Consider the following 23,053-nt stretch of genomic DNA (forward strand, 5'->3'; position numbering starts at 1 on the left):
ATAAAGTCCGCCCCCTGTAGCTGAGTGGTCAGCGCGACGGAATGTCGTACCACCGGGCCCGGGTTCGATTCCCGGCAGAATCGGAGATTTTCTCTGCTCAGGGCCTGGGTATTGTCCTAATCGTCATCATCTCATCCCCATCGACACACAAGTCGCCGAAGTTGCGTCAACTCGAAAGACTTATATTTTGTCTAAAGTTCAGTCTTGATCACACCATTTATGTTTCAATGATAACCGGTTTCGGTTATTTGTACATAACATTTTACATAACCGAAACCGGTTATCATTGAAACATAAATGGTGTGATCAAGACGGAACTTTAGTCAAAATATAATAATCTATTATTGATCACTGTATTCCAAAAATGTTTACCTAAATCGAAAGACCTGCACCAGGCGAACGGTCTACCCGACGGGAGCCCCTAGCCACACGGCATTTACATTTAAATCAGCACAACAATAACAATGGCGAATGTGCGTGAATTGGGCTTTGAATTTGTTCCTCATCCTGTGTGTTCACCAGACTTAGTGACTTCTTTCTGTTCCCCAACTTGAAATTTTGGCTTGCTGGGAAGAAATTTTCATCAAATGAGGAAGTGATAGTTGCAATCAACGAGTATTCTGTAGAGTTTGACAGAATTTATTTTTCCGATCGCATGAAAAAGGTGGAGGATAACTTAGTATACATCGTACTTAGAATACTTCTATCACACAAGTCCTACCCCATGAACCATGGACCTTGCCGTTGGTGGGGAGGCTTGCGTGCCCCAGCGATACAGATTGCCGTAGCGTAGGTGCAACCACAACGGAGGGGTACCTGTTGGGAGGCCAGACAAACGTGTGGTTCATGAAGAGGGGCAGCAGCCTTTTCAGTAGTTGCAGGGGCAACAATTTGGATGATTGACAGATCTGGCCTTGTAACAATAACCAAAACGGCCTTGCTGTGCTGGTACTGCGAACGGCTGAAAGCAAGGGGAAACTACAGCTGTAATTTTTCCCGAGGGCATGCAGCTTTACTGTATGGTTAAATGATGATGGCATCCTCTTCGGTAAAATATACCGGAGGGAAAATAGTCCCCCATTCGGATCTCCGGGCGGGGACTACTCAAGAGGTCGTCGTATTGAGGAGAAAGAAAACTGGCGTTCTACGGATCGGAGCGTGGAATGTCAGATCCCTTAACCGAGCACGTAGATTAGAAAATTTAAAAAGGGAAATGGATAGGTTGAAGTTAGATATAGTGGGAATTAGTGAAGTTCGGTGGCAGGAGGAACACGACTTTGGGTCAGGTGAATACAGGGTTATAAACACAAAATCAAACAGGGGTAATGCAGGAGTAGGTTTAATAATGAATAAAAAAATAGGAGTGCGGGTAAGCTACTACAAACAGCATAGTGAACGCATTATTGTGGGCAAGATAGACACAAAGCCCACACCTACTACAGAAGTACAAGTTTATATGCCAACTAGCTCTGCAGATGATGAAGAAATTGAAGAAATGTATGATGAGATAAAAGAAATTATTCAGGTAGTGAAGGGAGACGAAAATTTAATAGGCATGGGTGACTGGAATTCGACAGTAGGAAAAGGGAGAGAAGGAAACATAGTAGGTGAATATGGATTGGGGGTAAGAAATAAAAGAGGAAGTCCACTGGTAGAGTATTGCACAGAGCATAACTTAATCATAGCTAACACTTGGTTCAAGAATCATAAAAGAAGGTTGTATACATGGAAGAACCCTGGAGATACTAGAAGGTATCAGATAGATTATACAATGGTAAGACAGAGATTTAGGAACCAGGTTTTAAATTGTAAGACATTTCCAGGGGCAGATGTGGTCTCTGACCACAATCTATTGGTTATGACCTGTAGATTAAAACTGAAGAAACTGCAAAAAGGTGGGAATTTAAGGAGACGGGACCGGGATAAACTGAAAGAACCAGAGGTTGTACAGAGTTTCAGGGAGAGCGTAAGGGAACAATTGACAGGAAAGGGGGAAAGAAGTACAGTAGAAGAAGATTGGGTAGCTCTGAGGGATGAAGTAGCGAAGGCAGCAGAGGATCAAGCGGGTAAAAACACGAGGGCTAGTAGAAATCCTTGGCTAACAGATATTGAATTTGATTGATGAAAGGAGAAAATATAAAAATGCAGTAAATGAAGCGGGCAAGAAGGAATACAAACATCTCAAAAATGAGATCGACAGGAAGTGCAAAATGGCTAAGCAGGGATGGCTAGAGGACAAATGTAAGGATGTAGAGGCTTATCTCGCTAGGGGTAAGATAGATACTGCCTACAGGAAAATTAAAGAGACCTTTGGAGAAAAAAGACCCATTTGTATGAATATCAAGAGCTCAGATGGAAACCCAGTTCTAAGCAAAGAAGGGAAAGCAGAAAGGTGGAAAGAGTATATAGAGGGTCTATACAAGGGTGATGTACTTGTGAACAATATTATGGAAATGGAAGAGGACGTAGATGAAGTTGAAATGGGAGATATGATACTGCGTGAAGAGTTTGACAGAGCACTGAAAGACCTGAGTCGAAGCAAGGCCCCGGGAGTAGACAACATTGCATTAGAACTGCTGACGACCTTGGGAGAGCCAGTCCTGACGAAACTCTACCATATGGTGAGCAACATGTATGAGACAGGCGAAATACCCTCAGACTTCAAGAAGAATATAATAATTCCAATCCCAAAGAAAGCAGGTGTTGACAGATGTGAAAATTACCGAACTATCAGTTTAATAAGTCACAGCTGCAAAATACTAACGCGAATTCTTTACAGACGAACTGAAAAAGTAGTAGAAGCCAACCTCGGGGAAGATCAGTTGGGATTCCATAGAAATGTTGGAACACGTGAGGCAATACTGACCTTAAGACTTAGCTTAGAAGAAAGATTAAGGAAAGGGAAACCTACGTTTCTAGCATTTTTAGACTTAGAGAAAGCTTTTGACAATGTTGACTGGAATACTCTCTTTCAAATTCTGAAGGTGGCAGGGGTATAATACAGGGAGCGAAAGGCTATTTACAATTTGCACAGAAACCAGATGGCAGTTATAAGAGTCGAGGGGCATGAAAGGGAGGCAGTGGTTGGGAAGGGAGTGAGACAGGGTTGTTGCCTCTCCCCGATCTTATTCAATCTGTATATTGAGCAAGCAGTGAAGGAAACAAAAGAAAAATTCGGAGTAGGGATTAAAATCCATGGAGAAGAAATAAAAACTTTGAGGTTCGCCGATGACATTGTAATTCTATCAGAGACAGCAAAGGACTTGGAAGAGGAGTTGAACGGAATGGACAGTGTCTTGAAAGGAGGATATAAGATGAACATCAATAAAAGGAAAACGAGGATAATGGGATGTAGTCAAATTAAGTCGGGTGATGCTGAGGGAATTAGATTAGGAAATGAGACACTTAAAGTAGTAAATGAGTTTTGCTATTTGGGGAGCAAAATAAATGATGATGGTCGAAGTTGAGAGGATATAAAATGTAGACTGGCAATGGCAAGGAAAGCGCTTCTGAAGAAGAGAAATTTGTTAACATCGAGTATAGATTTAAGTGTGAGGAAGTCGTTTCTGAAAGTATTTGTATGGAGTGTAGCCACATGTATGGAAGTGAATCATGGACGATAAATAATTTGGACAAGAAGAGAAAGAAGCTTTCGAAATGTGGTGCTACAGAAGAATGCTGAAGATTAGATGGATAGATCATATAACTAATGATGAAGTATTGAATAGAATTGGGGAGAAGAGGAGTATGTGGCACTATTTGACAAAAAGAAGGGACCGGTTAGTAGGACATGTTCTGAGGCATCAAGGGATCACAACTTTAGCATTGGAGGGCAGCGTGGAGGGTAAAAACCATGGAGGGAGAACAAGACATGAATATACTAAGCAGATTCAGAAGGATGTGGGTTGCGGTAAGTACTGGGAAATGAAGAAGCTTGCACAGGATAGAGTAGCATGGAGAGCTGCATCAAACCAGTCTCCGGACTGAAGACCACAACAACAACATCACCCAATTCAAAGTTTAGTAAACACTAGCTTATCTAGAACCGCAAAATTTTCGTAAAATATAACTCTGTTCACAGATAAACTGTTTGTATGTAAAGAAAACTGTCAGTCGATAACATGACGGATAACGCATTGCGCCTGGGTAAAACACGTGAAAAAAAAAGTGTTGGTGCTGTTACAAAAAGGAAGAAAAGCCAAGAAAAAACAAGGAGAGGAGAATGTAAGTAAAATGAACAACTGATAGTGCGTAACTTTAAACTCGCGAAATTGAAGTAAATGATTGGAATCGATGCTTTTGCACAGGCCAGCTGCAGCACCCAAACTGCTGTCGATATTGTACCACTGTAGAAACTGAAGATACATGTAATTTGCCAGCTGAAGATGGGTGCAGACCCGAAATGCATATTGGCTTAAATAAAACTCATTTAAAAAAAAAGTGGGTGGTCGCTGTATTTTTATAGTAAAAGTGTATGTATGTATAGCAACTGTTGTAAAAATACTTCCGCATTTACTTTATTAGGTCTTAGTCACTAGTCTTTATTCATATTGTCACTAGAGTAAGCTAATTTTCTCATTTAAACTATGTTCATGATGTTACTCTGATGTGTGAAATGCTGCATGTGTGGAACACTGGTCCGATGTAAGAGAGGGCCTGATGGCCCTAATCTGATCAGGTTAAATAAATAAATAAATAAATAAATAAAAATATATCGCCCCTAAAGAGACTATGTCTAGAAGTAAGGTTAGCTGTTTATAAAAGAAGCATTTTTCTTGCTTTTTTACCAGACTTATCCAACGACCCTCGTATTTCTGTCTGAATTTAAACTGTTTGGACAAGCGTCTTGTTTTCTTTTCCTTCTTTATACAGAGTGCTAAAGTCTGGATTGGTAGCCATTACCACTGGTGTCAATATACTTTCGCAAGAGGAACAAATAATGCTTAAAAAATTATGTTTACTTGACAAACGCTGTTGGTACGTTTGCGAACTTGTTTGGCAAACCCGTCGACAGAAAAGGGGGCATTTGACAAGCAACTATTGTCGTTTACGGAGGCCTACAGCCTTTTAGTACTGTAGAGTTCTGCTTGCGTTCTGCAAGCCAAGGAACTCAGTCGCTATCCGAGTTCTATATTGTATGTTATATGTTCGGTATGAGGGCCGAGTTCTGAACGCTTGCCGGACATAAATGCTGCACAACAATGTTGTACCGTTCTTGGCCTCTTACTTAAGGGGAGCCGGAGGTGCCTATGCTGCCCATGTTAAAATCACTAAGTTTGAGGAACATTTATGAGTAAACTACCAAACAGAAAAATTTGAATTTTTTTTTACATGTAGAGTGGTTTAGTATTGCAGTTATGACAGAGGGATTTTGGAGTATCTTTTCTAGTTTCCTTCCAATTATTTTTGTAATTAATGACCCAAATTTTTTTTACAAATAATTGCTTTATTATTAAACTGAAATGAAACTACTGAACATATTGCCAAATGGCTGTATTACAATGTAAGTTTGACCACTAGGAGTGCTGTATAAAAATTTCATCTCTCTAGCTTGAGTGGATTTTGAGAAAATGTTCCTTATATTCGAAAAATTCTAATTTACGGGAAATGGCTATCGAAGTTTCCCAATACATTCCTGCACTATAGGATGGATTATCGGGGTCTTCTTCTTCATCATCATCCAAAAGCTTCCTCTTCTGCCTTCTTTTCTGGCCTGTTGTTCCATCATACTTGATATGCCTTTCTCTTCTTTCTGCTCCTCTTATCCTTTCTCTGTCAATATTTCTTAGTGCTCGTACAGTGTTGACCCCAGCTGTAAATCCTAATGCCTTCAGAACTTCACACTTCACACTGTTCCCTTGGTTGTAGGTTGCTATTGCATCATAAATGCCAAAGTGCAGTGTTTTTATGCTTACAAACACCCTTTTAGGAATCACTTTCCAAATCAAATTGTTTACGCTCTCATTAGGATTCTGCGTCTTTCCGTGTAGACATTTGTGTAACAATTCTGGCTGTGTCAAGTCATGAAAAATTGGTTTTATTGCATTTATCACAGCTGCTGGCAAACCATGTTTGTGATCATAGTCCTTTTTTGCATTATATTTGCACCAGGAATCTTCTGGGCACTGGCTGTTTTGAGGGTATTCATTGGAAGAGGCAGTATCAAGGAACAATGCCCACACTGCTTTTCGCATGTCACTAAGATTACTAGTATTTTGCCTTATAGCATACCCATAGTTTTGTGGCGGTGTTCGTAGCGACAAACACTTGGCTGTAGTAATGGCTTACGGAGTCACCGCCACACTTTTAATGGCGGGCCGACCGGTCCGCTGGAACAGTGAACAGAAAGATGAAAGCCCAAACACTCATATTAAATAAAAGTCGGTACTTATCTTTTTTAAGGAAGATACAGTAACACAGTAGTGAACTCGGTGTCTACAGAAATCTGTCTAGTTCGAGTCGGAGCGGCTAGGTCAGCGTCGGCTGACGACAAACAACAACTCTGCTGCGATGAACACCCAACTGACTAGCAAGTACACAATTCGGTGGCGAGTATACAACTGAGCGGCGAATCCAGAACTGTCCTAGCGCTCGCAACTCCAGCGCTTAAGAAGCCAGAAGCCAGCGGTGGCGCGCGCAGACTTGCGGCGATTTGCTGTCTCGCTGGCGCTGCTTATGCGGACGGCGTCCGAACTTTGATGCTGCCAACCTTTTGGCAGCGGGCTCGGTTGGCATTACTGGCTAGGACATAACACATAGTATCTCTGTAGACGTTCAATCACCTCATCAGTAAGCCTGCCACTCCCTCCTATTGTCTTTCCATCACTGAGCTTACTTGAACCCAAAGTTTGTTTGAGCCTTCGAAGCCGAAACGGTAAACAGCAAAGAAACGATGTTCCGCGCTGTTAGCGCTTCATTTGTCACAGAAAACAATGTAGCCAACCCTTGCACACTCGCTGTATGCGTAACATAAGGCTCTGTATGCGTAACAGGCCGAGAAAATCCCAAGCAGTTCGCCACGAAGTTACGAGAGGGTGTGAGATGCATTCAGCGGCCGCCCATTTCCTCTGCAGGCGTGGGGGAAAATGGTAATAACTCCACTTCTAGGGCTAGTAGAACAATAATTCAAAGTTTACATTAAAGAGGAATGTTCCAATTAATTTTCGGTAGCAAAAAAAAAATCGTAATTTTTTGGATTTGACCACCTCCGGCTCCCCTTAAACGCATTGTTACTGCGTGAGTAGTATTGAGCGCGTGAGGGCCGCTGAGTTCGGGGTGCGCGCGCGCCGTGATTCGTGGCTGGCAGCTGTGTTGTGCAGTGGATGTGGCTGGCTGGCCGTCCCGGCTCGGCATCTGCGCGCCACATAGCGGTTGTCCTGGTGGGGTTCAAGGCCGCGTGACGTCACCCAGCAGCTGCGGCGCTCTGCGCGGCGGACCTCTACACGCAGCGTACAGCTAGCTGTCCCCAGCACCTCGGCGGCGCCGCTGCTTTTAATAACCGTACGAGCAGGATCCATATCCCCTTCCAATATCCGCTTCTGTGGTTTCCACAAATCGTATCCACGTCTACGTCTATACTGTACACGGATCGTATTTCACGGCAATAGTGTCGCTGCAATACACGGCAATATTGTGCTAAGGTCGAAATATTGCTGGTGGAGCAGGATGTTGGAGATATCGCGAGCTGTTGCCAGTTTTGTCCATGAAGAGTGCACAATATTGCGCAATAACTTCGCACGAGGCTCTTACACGCTCAGTATTCATTGCGTAATGCTATTGGTATCGCTATCTTGAGAGCGATTTTGACGGTTTGCGCAATATGTCGGAGGAGACTGCAGAGCCTAAAAAATGTCGTCGCTCGCGCAGTATATTGTGCCGTGTAACGGTCATAATATGCAATAAACGTCAGTTCCCGTCAAGACTTCGTAATTTTCGGACGCCATATGAATTTACCAGGAAAGACAGACGAAAGAAATCACCTGTTGAAGTGCATTCTGCGGAGTAGTTTCATTACATATTTAATACTTAGTAATTACCTGTAGAAATATTCGACAAAAGTGTTTTAATCGTGGGCGGAAATAACACTGCAACAGGTTATTTCTTCATTTGAGAAGCTCGAATTATTTATTGCATTCGCATGGGACGTTTCACTTCGGCAATCGTTATGGAATTCAATACTCCCAGATGCACAGTGTCAAGAGTGTGGCGAGAGTTCCAAGTTACACGCATTACCTCTCACCACAGACAACGTAGTGGCCGACGACCTTCACTTAACGATCGAGAGCAGCGGCGTTTGCATAGACTTACCAGTGCCAACAGACAAGCAACAGTGAGTGAAATTATAGCACAAATCAATGTGCGACGTACGACGAAGGTATACATTAGGACAGTGCGGCCAAATTTGGCGTTAACGGGGCTGTGGCAGCAGCCGACCGACGTGACTGCCTTAGCTAACAGCACGACATCGCCTGCAGCGCCTCTCCAGGCTCGTAACATACAGATTGGACACTAGACGGATGCAAAACCGTGGCCTGGTCAGGTGAGTGCCGAGTTCAGTTGGTTAGAGCTGAAGATAGGGTACGAGTGTGGTGCAGACCCCATGAAGACATGGACCCAAGTTGTCAACAACACACTGTACATGCTGGTGTTGGCTCCATAATGATGTGGGCTGTATTTGCATCTAGCTTGGATCCTAGACGACTGGAAAATGGTGGTCTGGTCAGATGAGACCCAATTTCAGTTGGTTAGAGCTGAGGGTAGGGTACGAGTGTGGTGCAGACCCTCATGAAGCCATGGACCCAAGTTGTCAACAAGGCTCAGGTGGCTACAAAATATTGTAGGCAGTGTATGCATGTAGGTTCGACCCTAGACGACTAGAAAACGGTGGCCTGGTCAGATGAGACCCAATTTCAGTTGGTTACAGCTGAAGGTAGGGAACGAGTGTGGTGCAGACCCTCACGAAGCCGTGGACCCAAGTTGTCAACAAGGCTCAGGTGGCTACATAATGATGTAGGCAGTGTATGCATGTAGGTTGGACCCTAGATGACTAGAAAACGGTGGTCTGGTCAGATGAGACCCAATTTCAGTTGGTAAGAGCTGAAGGTAGTGTACGAGTGTGGTGCAGACCCTCACGAAGCCATGGACCCAAGTTGTCAACAAGGCTCAGAAGCTACATAATGATGTAGGCAGTGTATGCATGTAGGTTGGACCCTAGACGACAAGGAAACGGTGGCCTGGTCAGATGAGACCCAATTTCAGTTGGTTATAGCTAAAGGTAGGGTACGAGTGTGGTGCAGACCTTCACGAAGCCATGGACCCAAGTTGTCAACAAGGCTCAGGTGGCTACATAATGATGTAGGCAGTGTATGCATGTAGGTTGGACCCTAGACGACTAGAAAACGGTGGCCTGGTCAGATGAGACCCAATTTCAGTTGGTTAGAGCTGAAGGTAGGGAACGAGTGTGGTGCAGACCCTCACGAAGCCATGGACCCAAGTTGTCAACAAGGCTCAGGTGGCTACATAATGATGTAGGCAGTGTATGCATGTAGGTTGGACCCTAGACGACTAGAAAACGGTGGCCTGGTTAGATGAGACCCAATTTCAGTTGGTTAGAGCTGAAGGTAGGGAACGAGTGTGGTGCAGACCCTCACGAAGCCGTGGACCCAAGTTGTCAACAAGACTCAGGTGGCTACATAATGATGTAGGCAATGTATGCATGTAGGTTGGACCCTAGACGACTAGAAAACGGTGACCTGGTCAGATGAGACCCAATTTCAGTTGGTTAGAGCTGAAGGTAGGGAACGAGTGTGGTGCAGACCCTCACGAAGCCATGGACCCAAGATGTCAACAAGGCTCAGGTGGCTACATAATGATGAAAGCAGTGTATGCATGTAGGTTGGACCCTAGATGACTAGAAAACGGTGGCCTGGTCAGATGAGACCCAATTTCAGTTGGTTACAGCTGAAGGTAGGGAACAAGTGTGGTGCAGACCCTCACGAAGCCATGGACCCAAGTTGTCAACAAGGCTCAGGTGGCTACATAATGATGTAGGCAGTGTATGCATGTAGGTTGGACCCTAGACGACTAGAAAACGGTGGCCTGGTCAGATGAGACCCAATTTCAGTTGCTTGGAGCTGAAGGTAGGGAACGAGTGTGGTGCAGACCCTCACGAAGCCGTGGACCCAAGTTGTCAACAAGACTCAGGTGGCTACATAATGATGTAGGCAATGTATGCATGTAGGTTGGACCCTAGACGACTAGAAAACGGTGACCTGGTCAGATGAGACCCAATTTCAGTTGGTTAGAGCTGAAGGTAGGGAACGAGTGTGGTGCAGACCCTCACGAAGCCATGGACCCAAGATGTCAACAAGGCTCAGGTGGCTACATAATGATGAAAGCAGTGTATGCATGTAGGTTGGACCCTAGATGACTAGAAAACGGTGGCCTGGTCAGATGAGACCCAATTTCAGTTGGTTACAGCTGAAGGTAGGGAACAAGTGTGGTGCAGACCCTCACGAAGCCATGGACCCAAGTTGTCAACAAGGCTCAGGTGGCTACATAATGATGTAGGCAGTGTATGCATGTAGGTTGGACCCTAGACGACTAGAAAACGGTGGCCTGGTCAGATGAGACCCAATTTCAGTTGGTTAGAGCTGAAGGTAGGGAACGAGTGTGGTGCAGACCCTCACGAAGCCATGGACCCAAGTTGTCAACAAGGCTCAGGTGGCTACATAATGATGTAGGCAGTGTATGCATGTAGGTTGGACCCTAGACGACTAGAAAACGGTGGCCTGGTTAGATGAGACCCAATTTCAGTTGGTTAGAGCTGAAGGTAGGGAACGAGTGTGGTGCAGACCCTCACGAAGCCGTGGACCCAAGTTGTCAACAAGACTCAGGTGGCTACATAATGATGTAGGCAATGTATGCATGTAGGTTGGACCCTAGACGACTAGAAAACGGTGACCTGGTCAAATGAGACCCAATTTCAGTTGGTTAGAGCTGAAGGTAGGGAACGAGTGTGGTGCAGACCCTCACGAAGCCATGGACCCAAGATGTCAACAAGGCTCAGGTGGCTACATAATGATGAAAGCAGTGTATGCATGTAGGTTGGACCCTAGATGACTAGAAAACGGTGGCCTGGTCAGATGAGACCCAATTTCAGTTGGTTACAGCTGAAGGTAGGGAACAAGTGTGGTGCAGACCCTCACGAAGCCATGGACCCAAGTTGTCAACAAGGCTCAGGTGGCTACATAATGATGTAGGCAGTGTATGCATGTAGGTTGGACCCTAGACGACTAGAAAACGGTGGCCTGGTCAGATGAGACCCAATTTCAGTTGCTTGGAGCTGAAGGTAGGGAACGAGTGTGGTGCAGACCCTCACGAAGCCGTGGACCCAAGTTGTCAACAAGACTCAGGTGGCTACATAATGATGTAGGCAATGTATGCATGTAGGTTGGACCCTAGACGACTAGAAAACGGTGACCTGGTCAGATGAGACCCAATTTCAGTTGGTTAGAGCTGAAGGTAGGGAACGAGTGTGGTGCAGACCCTCACGAAGCCATGGACCCAAGATGTCAACAAGGCTCAGGTGGCTACATAATGATGAAAGCAGTGTATGCATGTAGGTTGGACCCTAGATGACTAGAAAACGGTGGCCTGGTCAGATGAGACCCAATTTCAGTTGGTTACAGCTGAAGGTAGGGAACAAGTGTGGTGCAGACCCTCACGAAGCCATGGACCCAAGTTGTCAACAAGGCTCAGGTGGCTACATAATGATGTAGGCAGTGTATGCATGTAGGTTGGACCCTAGACGACTAGAAAACGGTGGCCTGGTCAGATGAGACCCAATTTCAGTTGCTTAGAGCTGAAGGTAGGGTACGAGTGTGGTGCAGACCCTCACGAACCCATGGACCCAAGTTGTCAACAGGGCTCAGGTGGCTACATAATGATGTAGGCAGTGTATGCATGTAGGTTGGACCCTAGACGACTAGAACACGGTGGCCTGGTCAAATGAGACCCAATTTCAGTTGGTTATAGCTGAAGGTAGGGAACGAGTGTGGTGCAGACCCTCACGAAGCCATGGACCCAAGTTGTCAACAAGGTTCAGGTGGCTACATAATGATGTAGGCCGTGTATGCATGTAGGTTGGACCCTAGACGACTAGAAAACGGTGGCCTGGTCAGATGAGTCCCAATTTCAGTTGGTTACAGCTGAAGGTAGGGAACGAGTGTGGTGCAGACCCTCACGAAGCCATGGACCCTAGTTGTCAACAAGGCTCAGGTGGCTACATAATGATGTAGGCAGTGTATGCATGTAGGTTGGACCCTAGACGACTAGAAAACGGTGGCCTGGTCAGATGAGACCCAATTTCAGTTGGTTAGAGCTGAAGGTAGGGAACGAGTGTGGTGCAGACCCTCACAAAGCCATGGACCCAAGATGTCAACAAGGCTCAGGTGGCTACATAATGATGTAGGCAGTGTATGCATGTAGGTTGGACCCTAGACGACTAGAAAACGGTGGCCTGGTCAGATGAGACGCAATTTCAGTTGGTTACAGCTGAAGGTAGGGAACGAGTGTGGTGCAGACCCTCACGAAGCCATGGACCCAAGATGTCAACAAGGCTCAGGTGGCTACATAATGATGGAGGCAGTGTATGCATGTAGGTCGGACCCTAGATGACGAGAAAACGGTGGCCTTGTCAGATGAGACCAATTTCAGTTGGTTACAGCTGAAGGTAGGGAACGAGTGTGGTGCAGACCCTCACGAAGCCATGGACCCAAGTTGTCAACAAGGCTCAGGTGGCTACATAATGATGTAAGCAGTGTATGCATGTAGGTTGGACCCTAGACGACTAGAAAACGGTGGCCTGGTCAGATGAGACCCAATTTCAGTTGGTTAGAGCTGAAGGTAGGGTACGAGTGTGATGCAGACCCTCACGAACCCATGGACCCAACTTGTCAACAGGGCTCAGGTGGCTACATAATGATGTAGGCAGTGTATGCATGTAGGTTGGACCCTACACAACTAGAAAACGGTGGCCTGGTCAGATGAGACCCAATTTCAGTTGGTTATAGCTGAAGGTAGGGAACGAGTGTGGTGCAGACCCTCACGAAGCCATGGACCCAAGTTGTCAACAAGGCTCAGGTGGCTACATAATGATGTAGGCAGAGTATGCATGTAGGTTGGACCCTAGACGACTAGAAAACGGTGGCCTGGTCAGATGAGTGCCAATTTCAGTTGGTTAGAGCTGAAGGTAGGGAACGAGTGTGGTGCAGACCCTCACGAAGCCATGGACCCTAGTTGTCAACAAGGCTCAGGTGGCTACATAATGATGTAGGCAGTGTATGCATGTAGGTAGGACCCTAGACGACTAGAAAACGGAGGCCTGGTCAGATGAGACCCAATTTCAGTTGGTTAGAGCTGAAGGTAGGGAACGAGTGTGGTGCAGACCCTCACGAAGCCATGGACCCAAGATGTCAACAAGGCTCAGGTGGCTACATAATGATGTAGGCAGTGTATGCATGTAGGTTGGACCCTAGACGACTAGAAAACGGTGGCCTGGTCAGATGAGACCCAATTTCAGTTGGTTTAGAGCTGAAGGTAGGGAACGAGTGTGGTGCAGACCCTCACAAAGCCATGGACCCAAGATGTCAACAAGGCTCAGGTGGCTACATAATGATGAAGGCAGTGTATGCATGTAGGTTGGACCCTAGACGACTAGAAAACGGTGGCCTGGTCAGATGAGACCCAATTTCAGTTGGTTAGAGCTGAAGGTAGGGAACGAGTGTGGTGCAGACCCTCACGAACCCATGGACCCAAGTTGTCAACAGGGCTCAGGTGGCTACATAATGATGTAGGCGGTGTATGCATGTAGGTTGGACCCTAGACGACTGGAAAACGGTGGCCCGGTCAGATGAGACCCAATTTCAGTTGGTTACAGCTGAAGGTAGGGAACGAGTGTGGTGCAGACCCTCACGAAGCCATGGACCCAAGTTGTCAACAAGGCTCAGGTGGCTACATAATGATGTAGGCAGTGTATGCATGTAGGTTGGACCCTAGACGACTAGAAAACGGTGGCCTGGTCAGATGAGACCCAATTTCAGTTGGTTACAGCTGAAGGTAGGGTACGAGTGTGGTGCAGACCCTCACGAAGCCATGGACCCAAGATGTCAACAAGGCTCAGGTGGCTACATAATGATGAAGGCAGTGTATGCATGTAGGTTGGACCCCAGATGACTAGAAAAAGGTGGCCTGGTCAGATGAGACCCAATTTCAGTTGGTTAGAGCTGAAGGTAGGGAACGAGTGTGGTGCAGACCCTCACGAAGCCATGGACCCAAGTTGTCAACAAGGCTCAGGTGGCTACATAATGATGTAGGCAGAGTATGCATGTAGGTTGGACCCTAGACGACTAGAAAACGGTGGCCTGGTCAGATGAGTGCCAATTTCAGTTGGTTAGAGCTGAAGGTAGGGAACGAGTGTGGTGCAGACCCTCACGAAGCCATGGACCCAAGATGTCAACAAGGCTCAGGTGGCTACATAATGATGTAGGCAGAGTATGCATGTAGGTTGGACCCTAGACGACTAGAAAACGGTGGCCTGGTCAGATGAGTGCCAATTTCAGTTCGTTAGAGCTGAAGGTAGGGAACGAGTGTGGTGCAGACCCTCACGAAGCCATGGACCCAAGATGTCAACAAGGCTCAGGTGGCTACATAATGATGTAGGCAGAGTATGCATGTAGGTTGGACCCTAGACGACTAGAAAACGGTGGCCTGGTCAGATGAGTGCCAATTTCAGTTGGTTAGAGCTGAAGGTAGGGAACGAGTGTGGTGCAGACCCTCACGAAGCCATGGACCCAAGATGTCAACAAGGCTCAGGTGGCTACATAATGATGTAGGCAGTGTATGCATGTAGGTTGGACCCTAGACGACTAGAAAACGGTGGCCTAGTCAGATGAGTGCCAATTTCAGTTGGTTAGAGCTGAAGGTAGGGAACGAGTGTGGTGCAGACCCTCACGAAGCCATGGACCCTAGTTGTCAACAAGGCTCAGGTGGCTACATAATGATGTAGGCAGTGTATGCATGTAGGTTGGACCCTAGACGACTAGAAAACGGAGGCCTGGTCAGATGAGACCCAATTTCAGTTGGTTTAGAGCTGAAGGTAGGGAACGAGTGTGGTGCAGACCCTCACAAAGCCATGGACCCAAGATGTCAACAAGGCTCAGGTGGCTACATAATGATGAAGGCAGTGTATGCATGTAGGTTGGACCCTAGACGACTAGAAAACGGTGGCCTGGTCAGATGAGACCCAATTTCAGTTGGTTAGAGCTGAAGGTAGGGAACGAGTGTGGTGCAGACCCTCACGAACCCATGGACCCAAGTTGTCAACAGGGCTCAGGTGGCTACATAATGATGTAGGCGGTGTATGCATGTAGGTTGGACCCTAGACGACTGGAAAACGGTGGCCCGGTCGGATGAGACCCAATTTCAGTTGGTTACAGCTGAAGGTAGGGAACGAGTGTGGTGCAGACCCTCACGAAGCCATGGACCCAAGTTGTCAACAAGGCTCAGGTGGCTACATAATGATGTAGGCAGTGTATGCATGTAGGTTGGACCCTAGACGACTAGAAAACGGTGGCCTGGTCAGATGAGACCCAATTTCAGTTGGTTACAGCTGAAGGTAGGGTACGAGTGTGGTGCAGACCCTCACGAAGCCATGGACCCAAGATGTCAACAAGGCTCAGGTGGCTACATAATGATGAAGGCAGTGTATGCATGTAGGTTGGACCCCAGATGACTAGAAAAAGGTGGCCTGGTCAGATGAGACCCAATTTCAGTTGGTTACAGCTGAAGGTAGGGAACGTGTGTGGTGCAGACCCTCACGAAGCCATGGACCCAAGTTGTCAACAAGGCTCAGGTGGCTACATAATGATGTAGGCAGTGTATGCATGTAGGTTGGACCCTAGACGACTAGAAAACGGTGGCCTTGTCAGATGAGACCCAATTTCAGTTGGTTAGAGCTGAAGGTAGGGAACGAGTGTGGTACAGACCCTCACGAAGCCATGGACCCAAGTTGTCAACAAGGCTCAGGTGGCTACATAATGATGTAGGCAGTGTATGCATGTAGGTTGGACCCTAGACGACTAGAAAACGGTGGCCTGGTTAGATGAGACCCAATTTCAGTTGGTTAGAGCTGAAGGTAGGGAACGAGTGTGGTGCAGACCCTCACGAAGCCGTGGACCCAAGTTGTCAACAAGACTCAGGTGGCTACATAATGATGTAGGCAATGTATGCATGTAGGTTGGACCCTAGACGACTAGAAAACGGTGACCTGGTCAGATGAGACCCAATTTCAGTTGGTTAGAGCTGAAGGTAGGGAACGAGTGTGGTGCAGACCCTCACGAAGCCATGGACCCAAGATGTCAACAAGGCTCAGGCGGGTACATAATGATGAAAGCAGTGTATGCATGTAGGTTGGACCCTAGATGACTAGAAAACGGTGGCCTGGTCAGATGAGACCCAATTTCAGTTGGTTACAGCTGAAGGTAGGGAACAAGTGTGGTGCAGACCCTCACGAAGCCATGGACCCAAGTTGTCAACAAGGCTCAGGTGGCTACATAATGATGTAGGCAGTGTATGCATGTAGGTTGGACCCTAGACGACTAGAAAACGGTGGCCTGGTCAGATGAGTCCCAATTTCAGTTGGTTACAGCTGAAGGTAGGGAACGAGTGTGGTGCAGACCCTCACAAAGCCATGGACCCAAGATGTCAACAAGGCTCAGGTGGCTACATAATGATGTAGGCAGTGTATGCATGTAGGTTGGACCCTAGACGACTAGAAAACGGTGGCCTGGTCAGATGAGACGCAATTTCAGTTGGTTACAGCTGAAGGTAGGGAACGAGTGTGGTGCAGACCCTCATGAAGCCATGGACCCAAGATGTCAACAAGGCTCAGGTGGCTACATAATGATGAAGGCAGTGTATGCATGTAGGTCGGACCCTAGATGACTAGAAAACGGTGGCCTTGTCAGATGAGACCCAATTTCAGTTGGTTAGAGCTGAAGGTAGGGAACGAGTGTGGTGCAGACCCTCACGAAACCATGGACCCAAGTTGTCAACAAGGCTCAGGTGGCTACATAATGATGTAAGCAGTGTATGCATGTAGGTTGGACCCTAGACGACTAGAAAACGGTGGCCTGGTCAGATGAGACCCAATTTCAGTTGGTTAGAGCTGAAGGTAGGGTACGAGTGTGATGCAGACCCTCACGAACCCATGGACCCAAGTTGTCAACAGGGCTCAGGTGGCTACATAATGATGTAGGCAGTGTATGCATGTACGTTGGACCCTACACAACTAGAAAACGGTGGCCTGGTCAGATGAGACCCAATTTCAGTTGGTTATAGCTGAAGGTAGGGAACGAGTGTGGTGCAGACCCTCACGAAGCCATGGACCCTAGTTGTCAACAAGGCTCAGGTGGCTACATAATGATGTAGGCAGTGTATGCATGTAGGTTGGACCCTAGACGACTAGAAAACGGTGGCCTGGTCAGATGAGACCCAATTTCAGTTGGTTAGAGCTGAAGGTAGGGAACGAGTGTGGTGCAGACCCTCACAAAGCCATGGACCCAAGATGTCAACAAGGCTGAGGTGGCTACATAATGATGAAGGCAGTGTATGCATGTAGGTTGGACCCTAGAAGACTAGAAAACGGTGGCCTGGTCAGATGAGACCCAATTTCAGTTGGTTTAGAGCTGAAGGTAGGGAACGAGTGTGGTGCAGACCCTCACAAAGCCATGGACCCAAGATGTCAACAAGGCTGAGGTGGCTACATAATGATGAAGGCAGTGTATGCATGTAGGTTGGACCCTAGACGACTAGAAAACGGTGGCCTGGTCAGATGAGACCCAATTTCAGTTGGTTACAGCTGAAGGTAGGGAACGAGTGTGGTGCAGACCCTCACGAAGCCATGGACCCAAGTTGTCAACAGGGCTCAGGTGGCTACATAATGATGTAGGCAGTGTATGCATGTAGGTTGGACCCTAGACGAATAGAAAACGGTGGCTTGGTCAGATGAGACCCAATTACAGTTCGTTAGAGCTGAAGGTAGGGTACGAGTGTGGTGCAGACCCTCACGAAGCCATGGACCCAAGTTGTCAACAGGGCTCAGGTGGCTACATAATGATGTAGGCAGTGTATGCATGTAGGTTGGACCCTAGACGAATAGAAAACGGTGGCTTGGTCAGATGAGACCCAATTACAGTTCGTTAGAGCTGAAGGTAGGGTACGAGTGTGGTGCAGACCCTCACGAAGCCATGGACCCAAGTTGTCAACAGGGCTCAGGTGGCTACATAATGATGTAGGCAGTGTATGCATGTAGGTTGGACCCTAGACGACTAGAAAACGGTGGCTTGGTCAGATGAGACCCAATTACAGTTCGTTAGAGCTGAAGGTAGGGTACGAGTGTGGTGCAGACCCTCACGAAGCCATGGACCCAAGTTGTCAACAGGGCTCAGGTGGCTACATAATGATGTAGGCAGTGTATGCATGTAGGTTGGACCCTAGACGAATAGAAAACGGTGGCCTGGTCAGATGAGACCCAATTTCAGTTGGTTATAGCTGAAGGTAGGGAACGAGTGTGGTGCAGACCCTCACGAAGCCATGGACCCAAGTTGTCAACAAGGCTTAGGTGGCTACATAATTATGTAGGCAGTGTATGCATGTAGGTTGGACCCTAGACGACTAGAAAACGGTGGCCTGGTCAGATGAGACCCAATTTCAGTTGGTTAGAGCTGAAGGTAGGGAACGAGTGTGGTGCAGACCCTCACAAATCCATGGACCCAAGATGTCAACAAGGCTCAGGTGGCTACATAATGATGAAGGCAGTGTATGCATGTAGGTTGGACCCTAGACGACTAGAAAACGGTGCCCTGGTCAGATGAGACCCAATTTCAGTTGGTTACAGCTGAAGGTAGGGAACGAGTGTGGTGCAGACCCTCACGAAGCCATGGACCCAAGATGTAAACAAGGCTCAGGTGGCTACATAATGATGAAGGCAGTGTACGCGTGTAGGTCGGACCCTAGATGACTAGAAAACGGTGGCCTGGTCAGATGAGACCCAATTTCAGTTGGTTACAGCTGAAGGTAGGGAACGAGTGTGGTGCAGACCCTCACGAAGCCATGGACCCAAGTTGTCAACAAGGCTCAGGTGGCTACATAATGATGTAAGCAGTGTATGCATGTAGGTTGGACCCTAGACGACTAGAAAACGGTGGCCTGGTCAGATGAGACCCAATTTCAGTTGGTTAGAGCTGAAGGTAGGGAACGAGTGTGATGCAGACCCTCACGAACCCATGGACCCAAGTTGTCAACAGGGCTCAGGTGGCTACATAATGATGTAGGCAGTGTATGCATGTATGTTGGACCCTAGACGACTAGAAAACGGTGGCCTGGTCAGATGAGGCCCAATTTCAGTTGGTTATAGCTGAAGGTAGGGAACGAGTGTGGTGCAGACCCTCACGAAGCCATGGACCCAAGATGTCAACAAGGCTCAGGTGGCTACATAATGATATAGGCAGTGTATGCATGTAGGTTGGACTCTAGACGACTAGAAAACGGTGGCCTGGTCAGATGAGACCCAATTTCAGTTGGTTACAGCTGAAGGTAGGGAACGAGTGTGGTGCAGACCCTCACAAAGCCATGGACCCAAGTTGTCAACAAGGCTCAGGTGGCTACAAAATATTGTAGGCAGTGTATGCATGTAGGTTGGACCCTAGACGACTAGAAAACGGTGGCCTGGTCAGATGAGACCCAATTTCAGTTGGTTACAGCTGAAGGTAGGGAACGAGTGTGGTGCAGACCCTCACGAAGCCGTGGACCCAAGTTGTCAACAAGGCTCAGGTGGCTACATAGTTATGTAGGCAGTGTATGCATGTAGGTTGGACCCTAGACGACTAGAAAACGGTGGTCTGGTCAGATGAGACCCAATTTCAGTTGGTAAGAGCTGAAGGTAGTGTACGAGTGTGGTGCAGACACTCACGAAGCCATGGACCCAAGTTGTCAACAAGGCTCAGGTGGCTACATAATGATGTAGGCAGTGTATGCATGTAGGTTGGACCCTAGACGACTAGAAAACGGTGGCCTGGTCAGATGAGTCTCAATTTCAGTTGGTTAGAGCTGAAGGTAGGGAACGAGTGTGGTGCAGACCCTCACGAAGCCATGGACCCAAGTTGTCAACAAGGCTCAGGTGGCTACATAATGATGTAGGCAGTGTATGCATGTAGGTTGGACCCTAGACGACTAGAAAACGGTGGCCTGGTCAGATGAGACCCAATTTCAGTTGGTTACAGCTGAAGGTAGGGAGCGAGTGTGGTGCAGACCCTCCCGAAGCCGTGCACCCAAGTTGTCAACAAGGCTCAGGTGTCTACATAATGATGTAGGCAATGTATGCATGTAGGTTGGACCCTAGACTACTAGAAAACGGTGACCTGGTCAGATGAGACCCAATTTCAGTTGGTTAGAGCTGAAGGTAGGGAACGAGTGTGGTGCAGACCCTCACGAAGCCATGGACCCAAGATGTCAACAAGGCTCAGGTGGCTACATAATGATGAAGACAGTGTATGCATGTAGGTTGCACCCTAGATGACTAGAAAACGGTGGCCTGGTCAGATGAGTCCCAGTTTCAGTTGGTTACAGCTGAAGGTAGGGAACAAGTGTGGTGCAGACCCTCACGAAGCCATGGACCCAAGTTGTCAACAAGGCTCAGGTGGCTACATAATGATGTAGGCAGTGTATGCATGTAGGTTGGACCCTAGACGACTAGAAAACAGTGGCCTGGTCAGATGAGATCCAATTTCAGTTGGTTAGAGCTGATGGTAGGGAACGAGTGTGGTGCAGACCCTCACAAAGCCATGGACCCAAGATGTCAACATGGCTCAGGTGGCTACATAATGATGAAGGCAGTGTATGCATGTAGGTTGGACCCTAGACGACTAGACAACAGTGGCCTGGTCAGATGAGACCCAATTTCAGTTGGTTACAGCTGAAGGTAGGGAACGAGTGTGGTGCAGACCCTCACGAAGCCATGGACCCAAGTTGTCAACAAGGCTCAGGTGGCTACATAATGATGTAAGCAGTGTATGCATGTAGGTTGGACCCTAGACGACTAGAAAACGGTGGCCTGGTCAGATGAGACCCAATTTCAGTTGGTTAGAGCTGAAGGTAGGGTACGAGTGTGATGCAGACCCTCAAGAACCCAGGGACCCAACTTGTCAACAGGGCTCAGGTGGCTACATAATGATGTAGGCAGTGTATGCATGTAGGTTGGACCCTAGACGACTAGAAAACGGTGGCCTGGTCAGATGAGACCCAATTTCAGTTGGTTATAGCTGAAGGTAGGGAATGAGTGTGGTGCAGACCCTCACGAAGCCATGGACCCAAGTTGTCAACAAGGCTCAGGTGGCTACATAATGATGTAGGCAGTGTATGCATGTAGGTTGGACCCTAGACGACTAGAGAACGGTGGCCTGGTCAGATGAGACCCAATTTCAGTTGGTTAGAGCTGAAGGTAGGGAACGAGTGTGGTGCAGACCCTCACGAAGCCATGGACCCAAGATGTCAGCAAGGCTCAGGTGGCTACATAATGATGAAGGCAGTGTATGCATGTAGGTTGGACCCTAGATGACTAGAAAACGGTGGCCTGGTCAGATGAGACCCAATTTCAGTTGGTTACAGCTGAAGGTAGGGAACGAGTGTGGTGCAGACCCTCACGAAGCCATGGACCCAAGTTGTCAACAAGGCTCAGGTGGCTACATAATGATGTAGGCAGTGTATGCATCTAGGTTGGACCCTAGACGACTAGAAAACTTTGGCCTGGTCAGATGAGACCCAATTTCAGTTGGTTAGAGCTGAAGGTAGGATACGAGTGTGGTGCAGACCCTCACGAACCCATGGACCCAAGTTGTCGACAGGGCTCAGGTGGCTACATAATGATGTAGGCAGTGTATGCATGTAGGTTGGACCCTAGACGACTAGGAAACGGTGGCCTGGTCAGATGAGACCCAATTTCAGTTGGTTAGAGCTGAAGGTAGGGAACGAGTGTGGTGCAGACCCTCACGAAGCCATGGACCCAAGTTGTCAACAAGGCTCAGGTGGCTACATAATGATGTAGGCAGTGTATGCATGTAGGTTGGACCCTAGATGACTAGAAAACGGTGGCCTGGTCAGATGAGACCCAATTTCAGTTGGTTACAGCTGAAGGTAGGGAACGAGTGTGGTGCAGACCCTCACGAAGCCATGGACCCAAGTTGTCAACAAGGCTCAGGTGGCTACATAATGATGTAGGCAGTGTATGCATCTAAGTTGGACCCTAGACGACTAGAAAACTTTGGCCTGGTCAGATGAGACCCAATTTCAGTTGGTTAGAGCTGAAGGTAGGATACGAGTGTGGTGCAGACCCTCACGAACCCATGGACCCAAGTTGTCGACAGGGCTCAGGTGGCTACATAATGATGTAGGCAGTGTATGCATGTAGGTTGGACCCTAGATGACTAGAAAACGGTGGCCTGGTCAGATGAGACCCAATTTCAGTTGGTTAGAGCTGAAGGTAGGGAACGAGTGTGGTGCAGACCCTCACGAAGCCATGGACCCAAGTTGTCAACAAGGCTCAGGTGGCTACATAATGATGTAGGCAGTGTATGCATCTAGGTTGGACCCTAGACGACTAGAAAACTTTGGCCTGGTCAGATGAGACCCAATTTCAGTTGGTTAGAGCTGAAGGTAGGATACGAGTGTGGTGCAGACCCTCACGAAGCCATGGACCCAAGTTGTCAACAAGGCTCAGGTGGCTACATAATGATGTAGGCAGTGTATGCATGTAGGTTGGACCCTAGATGACTAGAAAACGGTGGCCTGGTCAGATGAGACCCAATTTCAGTTGGTTACAGCTGAAGGTAGGGAACGAGTGTGGTGCAGACCCTCACGAAGCCATGGACCCAAGTTGTCAACAAGGCACTGTGCAAGCTGGTGGTGGCTCCAAAATGATGTGGGCTGTGTTTGTATG

Source organism: Schistocerca piceifrons, chromosome 9, assembly GCF_021461385.2.
Source record: "Schistocerca piceifrons isolate TAMUIC-IGC-003096 chromosome 9, iqSchPice1.1, whole genome shotgun sequence".
Taxonomy (NCBI): Eukaryota; Metazoa; Arthropoda; class Insecta; order Orthoptera; family Acrididae; genus Schistocerca; species Schistocerca piceifrons.